We start from the raw sequence: 12,283 nt of genomic DNA on the forward strand, positions 1-12,283 counted from the left end.
TTTGTTGAATCCTTAACCAATTCTGGAAATTGTGTGCAAAAGAAAGAATGCCTCTTCCTGTGAAACACACTCCCAGAATAAAGATATATAGCAAATGGAAATCTGCAACTAATGGATTATGGCTGCATAGAAGTGTGTGGCAATGAGGATGGTGTCTGCCTTCTGTGCTAGCATGACTTGTTTTCTGCAAGACTTTTATCAGGTTTTTAGAAAAAGAAGCCTATCTCCTTTTTCAGAGGAGGCAAGAAATGGAATTTATTTGTAGCCTAGGGATGCAGAAAACTACCACATCTAATCTATGGCAGCTTCAGAGTTGAAACGCAGGAGATTCCCGAGACATCACCATTCAGCTGGGCATGGGAGATCATGGATGCAGTTGTCATTTTGCCACTTTTGGTTAGCCACTAGGATGGGAGATCTTCCCTACCCCACATCCCTCTCATGGCACTTATTTCTGTCTTAATAGCAAAGGACGGCAAAGTGTCTCATTGGCTTTCAAAACGTTGAACGCATGTAGAGTTCTAAATGATTTATTTCTGGCTCTTCCTGCTCTAGCACGTCCCCCCACTCCCTTTCCAAATATTAAGATATATGTAATCGACTCTGGCAGTTCACTTTGCAAATGTAATAGAAATAATTATAAGGAGGTCCAAAGGTTGCCAGCAAAGGAAATGTAACAAGATTTTTTTTTTTAAAGGACTATTGACTTTCGTGAAAAATATATGTGGAACCTAAGGATACTTGCTGATCAACTGAAAAAAAGAAATTAATGTTTTATGCTGCATCTCTCCCACCCCCCTTTTGGACCCAAAGAGATTTTACAAAGGCAAATAGGGCAATGCAAGCCTATCAGTTTTAGAAATATTTGCAGGTAAAGGTAAAGGGACCCCTGACCATTAGGTCCAGTCGTGACCGACTCTGGGGTTGCGCGCTCATCTCGCTCTATAGGCCTAGGGAGCCGGCGTTTGTCCGCAGATAGCTTCCGGGTCATGTGGCCAGCATGACGAAGCCGCTTCTGGCGAACCAGAGCAGCACACAGAAACGCCGTTTACCTTCCCGCTGGAGCGGTACCTATTTATCTACTTGCACTTTGACATGCTTTCAAACTACTAGGTTGGCAGGAGCAGGGACCGAGCAACGGGAGCTCACTCTGTCACGGGGATTCAAACCGCCGACCTTCTGATCGGCAAGTCCTAGGCTCTGTGGTTTAACCCACAGCGCCACCCGCATCCCTATATTTGCAGGAGCAGGGCAGAAAAGAATGCTTAGCATACGTATATGGGATTAGGAGACATCAATTGGTCACCATACAGATTAACCGATGTCCAGAACTCAATGAGCCACAAACAGAGAACAGTTTCAATTGAATCATGTAGCTCAGTGGTAGAACAAATGTTGTTGCTGGAGGCTCAGAAGGCCTTGGTGGCATGCAGAGCCTTCCATCAGCTTCAGTTGGTGGCCAAGCTGCCTCTCTCTGGACAGGGATAGCCTAACTACTGTTTTCTATGCTCTGGTGAGGCAAAATGGTTTGAACAAAGCAACCTTAGCTGGCTGCCAATTAGCTTCTAGGCCCAATTCAGAGTGCTGGTTTTGACCCATAAAGCCTTAAATGGCTCAGGACCGTGATACCTCTGGTTTCCTCTAGAAGCTTTGTACTTCGTATGATCCCTGACTGGTGACCAGGCTGGCTGGGGCTGATGGGAGTTGTAGTCCAAAACAGGGCACCAGGTTGTGAAGGTTGTTGTAGGTATTCATCTGATTTTCTGAGGCAACTTTTACTACATAGCTACCATGACAACATTAGGTCCATGCAAAGCAGTAACTTCAAATGACTCAGGCTGCCAAGCCAAGGCAAGTCAAGTCAAGAAGGAAATCAAGTTTGACCAAGAAGACAGTTATATGGCCAAGGTGGTCAGCAATTCAGCAAGTGGGTACATTGCCACCTCGGGTTAAGAACTTAATTCCTTCTGTAGGTTTATTCTTAACCTGAAACTGTTCTTAACCTGAGGTACCACTTTAGCTAATAGGGCCTCCCGCTGCCACCGCACCACCACCGCAGGATTTCTGTTCTCATCCTGAAGCAAAGTTCTTAACCCGAGGCACTATTTCTGGGTTAGCGGAGTCTGTAACCTGAAGCGTCTGTAACCTGAGGTACCACTGTATATGCAACAATGGAGACCAGCAGACATCAGCAAAGGATGGGGTGAAACAAAGATGAGACAAGTTTAATGGAAATAGCAAGATGGCAGAAGTGGTGATCCAAAACTGGGGCACTTCCAGCAAAAGCAGGTGTACAACCAAGATGTGAGCCGGAGCAGTATTGTTTTGGAAGCTGATGTTTGCTGCCCTACAGTTATATGAGGGGAAAGTGCCCCTCAGCCAGTGTAGGCCAGTCTGTGTGGTTAATGTTCCTCAGCTGGGCTTGGTGGGACTCGGGAGGAGGGCAACAGCTTGAAATCACTTGCATTTGTATGCAGCAGTGAAGATGGTTCCTGATCCTTCCTGGCAACCTAGCAATGGCTCAAGGGTTGCTGCTGTCCAGCATCCTCCCATGCACATCCGAGACAAGTAACCAGTACAGATCTTTAGCCAAGGAAAAGCAGAACATCCCTTCAATGCGTCTCTAGAAACCGGCTAATGGATCCCTTAGCCGTACTTGTACATATGAAGGAGCATGCACTTGGCTAACTGTGCTTAAATAGAGGAACATGGGTCTGTAATGGGCAGAATATTGATCAGCTGGGAGGAGAGGTTTTGGACAGTTAAAACAGTTGAGAAAAACGGTGGGAGCGCTAAGTATATCCTAAGCAAAAGGAAACTGAAATCTAATAGGGCTCGAGTAAAGGCTAATCTAGTTTGACAGAAAAATTCTAAGCGATTAGAAAACTAACCAAGTGGTCATTTAGGCCTAATGATGTTCAGAATGGGCCTAGAGGGCAGGCAGAGACTTTCGTGCAGTGCTTCTCTCCTGTTTTCCAGCACAGGGCTCTTAAAGAAATGGGAAGAGATATGCTTGATTTACACAAAGTCTCGGGGTGACAGTAAATAAATTGGAAGTAGGCAATGAGAAGGAGGAACATGAACCAGGTGTTCGTAAAATAGGAATACAGAAAGCTCCTTGTGCTGAGTCACATCACATAAGGTGTGCAAAAATCTACACTTTCATACTGACACCAGTAGCTGCAGCCTTGAGGTAGGCAGATTAGACAAACAAAGCTATGAGCGTCTACTAGTCCTGATGGTTGTGTTTTGCCTTTTCCCCATTTTAATTTTTCATTAGATTTTTCCAAAGTTTCACAAATTGGCTTCAAATCAATAATTAAATTATTTCATATATTGACTTCTTGCCCCCCCTCCCCACAGCGTTTTTGTTCAAACCCCTTTCTACTGCATTATATATCAAACTCTTAGCTATTACAAAAATCCCTCTAATAAAATGACTTTATACTTTTTCTTCCGCTGCTCCTGTCCTGTCCCGAATCCTGCCCGCAATTTCATTTGATTATGGTACTTTTTCAAATAGTCCAATGGAGAAGCCTCCATTCTTCTATAGAAAGTTCATCGTTTTGATCTCTTAATATTGCTGTCAGCTTTGAGGTTCCTGCATAGTCCATTACTTTTAAAAGCCGTTCCTCCTTCATTGGAATCTTCACTTCTTTCCATTTCTGTACATATTACATGGTGTGTTCTGCCTTCACTGTCTGAGGCAATAAGCCTCCGAATAAAAGGTAAAGGACCCATGGACGGTTAAGTCCAGTGAAAGGCGACTATGGGGTTGCGGCACTCATCTTGCTTCAGGCTGAGGGAACCAGCATTTGTCCACAGACAGCTTTCCGGGTCATGTGGCCAGCATGACTAAACTGCTTCTGGTGCAACAGAACACCATGGCGGAAGCCAGAGAGCATGGAAGCACCGTTTACCTTCCTGCCACAGCGGTACCTATTTATCTACTTGCACTGGCATGCTTTCGAACTGCTAGGTTGAACAGGTGGGGGAGAAGGAGATGTTTGGAAGGTGGTAGATGGGAAGCAGGCTCAGAAATGGATGCTAGAGTGGTGGGAGAAGATTGAGAGGCTCCAGAGAAGGTGTTGGGGAGCTGCGGAAGCTGCAACAAATCAACACAGATTGGCTCAGAAGCAGCTGAGTGTTTTCTCAGTTTTGGGGGTAGGAAAATGGATGAGCTCATCTTATTCTGAGGCAATGTGCCCATCACTTATTCAGACTCATTTTTACAACTCACTCTTCTGTTCAGTCTTGGTGCTCACTGAGAAAACTTCACATTGAATATGGTGAGCCAATTATTCAAATTCCCAGCTAGTGTGGTAACTTCTAGACAGACACCAGAGCGGGTGTGGAAGATACATTTCAGTGCTTTGTCTACAAATATTCAGCAGTTATACCAAAAGAGAACACTACAGTTCTCTGTAACCATGGTAACCTGCAGTCACTGCATTTGAAAGAAAAGTACCAAGCGCCATTTGACTGAAATGTATGACTTTTTATTCATTATTGAATTAAAGGACACATTTCCACTTATATTCTTTATTATGATGGACAAGATGCTGTATCTGTTATTGCCTTGCTAAGTTTTTTTTTATTGTTTGCAAGCTTTTTATTTATAGAAATGTTTTACATTTTTGCTTATATGTCTGCTATGCCCTAACCTGATGGGAGTTACATGCTAATGAAAGAGGGAAGGCATCTGTGCAAACATAGCTGTTTTTCAAAACTCTAACTCTTTTGCTGCCTCCTATTTTATTAGGATACAGCCGGATGGACTGCATCTGTTTTAAATGTACCAAATAAGCTGGGTTGCAGATTCTCTTCATAGCTAAGAATAGAATAAGAATCATAGATTTGGAAGGAAGCCCAAGGGCCATCTCGTTCAACCCTCTGCACTGCAGTAATCTCAGCTAAAGCACCCATGACGACTACTACTACTACTACTACTACTACTACTATTATTATTATTATTATTATTATTATTATTATTATTATTATACCCCACCCATCTGACTGGGTTTCGCCAGCCACTCTGGGCAGCTTACAACATATCAGAAAATGTAATAAAAACATCAATTCTTAAAGACTTCCCTAAACAAAGCTGCCTTCAGATGTCTTCTAAAAGTCAGATAGTTCCACAGGGAGGGCGCCACTACCGAGAAGGCCCTCTGCCTGGTTCCCTGTAACTTTACTTCTCACAGTGAGGGAACCAGGAGAAGACCCTCGGAGGAGGACCTCAGTGTCCAGGCTGAGCAATGGGGGTGGAGGCGCTCCTTCAGGTATACTGGGCTGAGCCCATTTAGAGCTTTAAAGGTCAGCAACACTAACACTTTGAATTCTGCTCAGAAACACACTGGGAGCCAATGAAGATCCTTTAGGACTGGTGTTATATGATCCAGGTGGCCACTCCTGGTCAACAGTCTAACTGCCGAATTCTGGATTAGTTGTAGTTTCCAAGTCGCCTTCATAGTTAGCCCCACACAGAGTACATTGCAGTAGTCCAAGCGGGAGATAACCAGAGCATGCACCACTCTGGCGAGACAGTGTGCAGGTAGGGAGGGTCTCAGCTGCCATACCAGATGGAGCTGGTAGACAGCTGCCCTGGATGCAGAATTGACCTGTGCCTCCATGGACAGCTGTGAGTCCAGAATGACTCCCAGGCTGCCCACCTGGTCCTTCAGGGGCACAGTTACTCCATTCAGGGCTAGGGAGCCCCCCACACCTGCCTGCCCCCTGTCCCCCCAAAACAGTACTCCTATCTTGCCAGGATTCAACCTCAATCTTTTAGCCACTATCCATCCTCCAACTGCCTCCAGACACTCACACAGGCCCTTCACTGGTTCTGATTTAAAAGAGAGGTAGAGCTGGTGAACATACTGATGAACACCCAGGCCAAACCCCCTGATGATCCCTCCCAGTGGCTTCATATAAATGTTGAAAAGCATGGGGGATAGGATGGAGCCCTGAGGCACCCCACAAGTGAGAACCCAGGGGTTTGAACATTCATCCTCCAACATCACTTTCTGGACATGGCCCAGGAGAAAGGAGCGGAACCACTGTATAACAGTCCCAGCTCCCCACAAATGGCCATCCAACCTCTGGTTAAAAACCTCCACAGAACAAGAGCCCTACTACCTTCCAAGGGAGTTCATTCCACTGTTGAATAGCTCTTACCATCAGAACTTCTTCTGGATGTTTAGTCGAAATCTCCTTTCTCATAACTCGAAGCCATTGGTTTGGGTTCTACGCTCTGGAGTAGGAGAAAACAAGCTTGCTCCATCTTCCATGGTTTCCTTCTGATATTGTGAACTATAATTCACTTCATCTTTACCCCATTGGCCAGACTGGCTGGGGTTGGTTGCAGTTGAAGTCCACATCATCTGAAGGCCACTATGTTGGCTACTCCTAATCCAAACATTCATTTAACAAGACACATAGTGGTTTCTTTTATTACCACAGAATATTTTAAATGAGTTTGAAGTAAATACCGGAGCCAAGAGCGAGGATGGCGGAGGGCGGAGACATTCTTTCAACTTCTTTTTGAATCACGAGATCTAAACGCATCCCACGATCAACTGCGATAGACTGCGATCTTCAGGAGATCGGCCTGTCGATCGCGGTCGACCGGTTGGACATCCCTGCTCTAGTGGATGGGTCTTAATGTGCAACTGGGGAATCCAACACAACAGTTGCACTAGTGGAAACCTGTTGTGCCACAGACTGTGCAAGAAAGTTACAAGCAAAATGTGGAATATGCCTTTGTGCTACATTGGATACAACCCCCTCTGTATGTTTCCTTCCTTCCTTCCTTCCTTCCTTCCTTCCTTCCTTCCTTCCTTCCTTCCTTTCTTTCTTTCTTTCTTTCTTTCTTTCTTTCTTTCTTTCTTGATATTTATAATATGCCATGAAATACTGAAACAGAAAATTCAGCCTAGTGTTCATTGACTGCATTCACCACAGTTCTCAACTGTAGAATGGGGGAAAATGTATCCAAGTGTAGATTACATATATTACTCAAGCATGAAAAGGAAAAAATTTGGGGCATAAAGCACAGCGTGAGCTATTAATATCTCGCCTGTTGTACACATGTGCATCTCTTCCCAATACTATCAAGTCTTTAAAGTCAATAGCTGTATTTCCAAGTGAACCAGAGGGAATAGTAAACAATTACCACACAACACTTTACATCTATATTCTCTAAATGAATGGAAAAGTTGGGGGTTCTTTATTTACTTGGGCGAGGGGATCTTTGCAATTGTCAGTGATGATAATGAAAACTTACTGTTTCTGTCAAGTATGTTAACCCTGCTAAATACAAGGAGCCTTATAAAAGCAGGTTACTATAGTTACCACAGTATTCTGGGTTTTTTTATTATTTCCAACTCTAAATGCACTATTTTTTGGTGTGCGTAAACAGCTGAACTGCATTTTTCAACTTGAATCTAAGGCGCCACAGGAACTGCTTTGATTTTAAATCTGCTGATCAAGCCCAGCACATTAAAGGTAAAAGACACGAGGAGGAAAGGAGGACTATTCTCCAAGATAAAAATGAAAAGTGACAAGAGGATCCACTCTCTTCTGAGAACTTGAAAAATATGAACAACTCCTTCCATGATTTTCTACTGAAAATTAGTAAGTAACTCATGATGCAGGAAATGCTCCATATTAGCCAGATGCAAAAAAAGAGTGAGGATACTATATGGGGCATTTACACATTATGTTCAGTGGTTGGCATTCACCCAAATGTTACTCAGAGTAGATCTATGGAAATGAATGGACCTAATGTAGACATGCTTATTCATTGAATGGGTCTACTCTGAGTAAGACTTGGCATAATGCCACCCAATCAGTGTACAATCTGTGTTCTCATGTGAATAATTGAGCCGAATACTTGTACATTTGCTTCAATGGGACATTCAACAAGAGTACACAGTATTTGAGCAGCACAAATAAGCTAGTTTACAGGGCAGTGTTTAACTGCCATGTCCCATCAGTGCAAGGAGTTTGACTTGTGCAACATGACTTCTCCTCTCTCCTCTCTCCCTGCTCCACTGACCCCTCCCCAAATCTGTTCCAGAAAAGGGGAGGATGTTCTGTTGTGCAAGCAGAGATTTTTCCGCTGATTGTAAGTTCACATAGCACTATGTTGGATACAGGCAACACACTTTCACATCCACTCTTGCACATGTGTAGAAGTACACAGAATGGATCTACAAGCTAACATGTGAACAAGCCTATTAACAGAATCATTCAAAATTACCCAAGTGGTCATGGCTTTCTAATTTCAAAGCTCTTTTGTTGCTCTGCCACAAAATAAGAGAGGACCACTCATCCATTAACATTTGCCTGAACATGACTCATTCCTCCTGATGAGGTCCTCCTTTGCCTCTCTTACAAAGCAGTTAAGAGCCATTCCTTCCAGTCTACGGACACCATGAACAAGGCCTAATTTATCATTTAGGAATTGCTCAGGACCACCATTCCTTCTTTCATATGGAAGCATACGTTTTGGGGCCACAATCTGTGTCACACGCATGGATGGTTCAGCTGGGATTCGGAGCCTCAGAAATCTCATCGTCCTCAAAGCTAACCTCTTCTAAGTGGTTATTAGAGTTCAGAGGTTATTATTAGAGTTAAGAGCTTCTGATATGCACTTTGGCAGATGGGAAATCGCTTCCGCTATCTGTGAAATAATGGTATTATTTTGATCACTGACTACTTTTGACTCATTTACAGTCATTCTTCCTGTCAAAGTGTTGCTCAGCACCAGGGTTTACCCACTTCAGAGGATGGTAAAAGCTCTGCTAAGGGTTAGGTCCCCGACGAAGTGGTCGATTCAGCTCTAAGGCTCAGGCCAAGAAGTCCTTGGTGTGAGGAAAGTGGGTAGCAAGATTTCACTCTCTCTGTCTGTCTCTCTGAATACTAGAACTTGGGATTCAATGAAACCAAATGCTGGAAAATCCAGGACAGACCACAGAAAGTACTTCTTCAAATAGCAAACTGTGGAATCTCCTACAAGAGGCTTAGAGAAATTTATGGAGGATAAAGCTATAAATGGCTGCCAGCCATAATAGCTATGAACTACTCCCACATAATCTCCAACATTATGGTTGCCCCAGCCACTCTGGGCAACTTCCAACACATATAAAAACAATAAAAATTTCTGTATACAGGGCTACCTTCAGATGGCTCAGCAGTCAGATAATTCCATACCCTCCAACATTTCTCCAATAAAAATAGGGATGTCCTAAGGAGAAGCAGGACATTCCAGGATCAAATCAGAAACCAGGGCAGCTTCTGTAAATCCTGGGATGTCCCTGGAGAACAGGGACACTTGGAGGATCTGCTCCCACTGTCAAATAGGTATGCCTCTGAAGATTGGTTTCTGGGAATCACAAGTGGGGAGAGTGCTGTTGCACTCAGACTCTGCTTGCAGGCTTCCCAAAGGCCCCTGTTTGGCTACTGTGCTGGATTAGAAAGCCCACTGGCCTGATCAAGCAAGATTCTTAACACATCACAGCAATCTGACTGTCATGAATGAGTCAGCTCCCAGGGAAGGGTTGCAGCCAACTGAAGAAAGTAGCCAGGAACAGAGAGGGTTAATTGCCATGCAGGATGAGCATCGGTTAGCGCCAACTCCCCTGCTCCTTGGAATGCTGGTCGATAAGGGAATGGCTGAGAGCCGGCTAGAATGCAGTCAAGGCTTGCTGGAAGCACAAACAGGCGGGAAAGAATTAAGAGACAGCTTCTCAGAGAATGGGGAAGAGGCAGGAGCTAACCCACTCAGCCCAAGGTCTCAGCGAATGGGAGGGTTGCAAGATAGAAAACAAAACAAAAGACGTAAGAAGCAAAAGTTCAGTTGCTTCTGGTCACTGTCTTCAGAAGGGTCATCATGACTGATGATGGCAGAGACTGTGTTAAGCCATCCGGAGCTATCTGTTTGTTTTGACAATAAAGCATCCTTTTAATTAACTACACTCACTGTGTTATCAAGCCGGGGACTGGACTCCTGACACTCACCTAGAGGTTACCAGAGCATAGACAACAGTAGTTAGGCTATCCCTGTCCAGACAGAGGCATAGTTGGGCCACAAGCTGAAGCTGATGGAAGGCACTCTGCACCACCGAGTCTACCTGAGCCTCAAGTGACGGTAAAGGATCCAGGAGTACCCCCAAACTATGTACCCGTTCCTTCAGATGGAGTGTAACCCTATCAGCATCAGGCAACCTTCCATCCACCTGGTCTAGGAAACTGCTCACTAACAGTGCCTCCGTCTTATCTGGATTGAGCTTCAATTTGCTGGCTCTCATCCAGTCTATTACCAAGGCAAGACACTGGTCCAGCACTTCCACTGAAGATGTAAAGGAGAAGTAAAGTTGTGTGCTACCAGCATATTGCTGACAGCATTCTCCAAACCTTCGGATAACCCTACTCAGCGGTTTCATGTCAATGTTAAACAACATAGGTGATAAAATTGAACCCTGAGGAACATCACATTATCCTGGCTGTGGGCTGCCCTGACAGCTTTTCTGAAAAGCAGCCTCAAAATCCTAGAAATCAATAAAAATGATTTTTTAAAAAGCAAGAGTAGGCACTGCTACTGCAACCAGTCTTTGTATAATAATGGCAGTTGCTGGTCCTACTCGGGGGGCTGAGCAATGCCCTGTGGTTGTGGTAATCTACCAAGTGGCTCCAATACTTTGCCCACCTCATGAGATGAGAAGACTCCCTGGAAAAGACTCTGATGTTGGGAAAGATTGAGGGCACAAGGAGAAGGGGACGACAGAGGACAAGATGATTGGACAGTGTTCTCGAAGCTACTAACATGAGTTTGACCAAACTGCTGGAGGCAGAGGAAGACCGGAGTGCCTGGCGTGCTCTGGTCCATGGGGTCACGAAGAGTCAGACACGACTAAATGACTAAACAACAACCAAATGGCTGAATGAGGCAGCCCCCTGTCCTTTCTATCTGTGTGGCAGAGCAGAGCAGAACTTCTTTTCTACAGGTCACAGACAGCATATTGCCAAATGCCGCTGGAAACATAGAGCCGTCCCTGTTCTGATAGTACCCAAAGATCAGATTAACATACTGTTGCTACTCCTTTCTTGATCTGTGATCAAATAAGTGAAAATGGAATCTGTCATGAGCAAGAATCAAAATCTTGCTTTGTAGTTCTCTTTCATCCAAATCATTAACATTCATCTGCCTTTTGTCAGAGGGGTACGTGTATTTGGTTAAAGTCTGCATCCCTAAACTATCAATTTCACGATGCTGTTGCTCTCCTCTGGTGATTGGCTAAACCAGATAAGCAATCTGCCCTTGTACTGAGCAGAAATAATGAACATGGCAATAACAACACAGAACACTGCAAAAAACTTGGTTTCTGAAGACAATCCATATCCAATCCTGATCAGGCATATGGAGAATGCTGAATGCTGCAGGCACGACAAACAGGCTGGAACAAAGGGAGAAGAAAGATTGCAGGCAGGCAGGCAGGCAGGCAGGGTCAGTTCTGGACCAGGCAGCCAGTTCTGGACAAAGGCAGGCTTTTTACAGACTACAGACACAGCTTAGGAAGCTGATGACTTGTTTTATGTTCCTTGGGCCTATTACTCCATGCTAATGGATAGCCTTCAAGCCTGGAGCCCAGCACACCTGCCTCACCGTGATTTTGTATTAAATTTGTCTTTATTTCCTAGCAGGCTCAATAAGACCCTCAATGGGTGGGGGTGTGTGTGAGGATGCTGACCTCTCAATGGAACTGGCCTCAAGGATTTCATTCATTTTTAGGTGCCTCCTGAAAAGCTTTCTATTCTTACCTACTGTACCTACTTACCTACCTACCTACCGGCATTTGCAGGCAATTAAGAACACAACTTTCCATAATAGCTAGTTGATGGTTTCTGACTTTGCATCTTATGTTGTTTTTATTATTCTTGTAAACATATGCATATATCCATGTAAACTAGTGCTGATAGGCAAAGGAGTGGGATAACATTTTAGCCCAGAATCATTACTTTCATAAAGATATCGCTGATTACTGTGCAACACTTGATAGCAGGATAAATGAGGGAAGTTTTGCTATACAATATTCACATATGAGCCCGAAAGCTCGGGTTCCATAAAAAGTAGTCCTACATTACTAGAATTAAACTGTGCAGTAATGCATCTCATCAAGATGCAGTTCCAGTGTATAATAATAATAATAATAATAATAATAATAATAATAATAATAATAATAATATTATTACTTATACCCCGCCCATCTGGCTGAGTCTC

General features: G+C 44.1%; 1 protein-coding gene across 2 annotated transcripts in view; it reads right to left on the reverse strand.

The window, feature by feature from the left end:
- TAFA1 (TAFA chemokine like family member 1) overlaps positions 1–12,283 on the reverse strand; it is a 346,559-nt gene that overhangs the window by 104,614 nt on the left and 229,662 nt on the right. The gene's annotated exons all lie outside the window — the stretch shown is intronic.

The sequence above is a fragment of the Podarcis raffonei genome, chromosome 2 (assembly GCF_027172205.1).
Source record: "Podarcis raffonei isolate rPodRaf1 chromosome 2, rPodRaf1.pri, whole genome shotgun sequence".
NCBI lineage: Eukaryota > Metazoa > Chordata > Lepidosauria > Squamata > Lacertidae > Podarcis > Podarcis raffonei.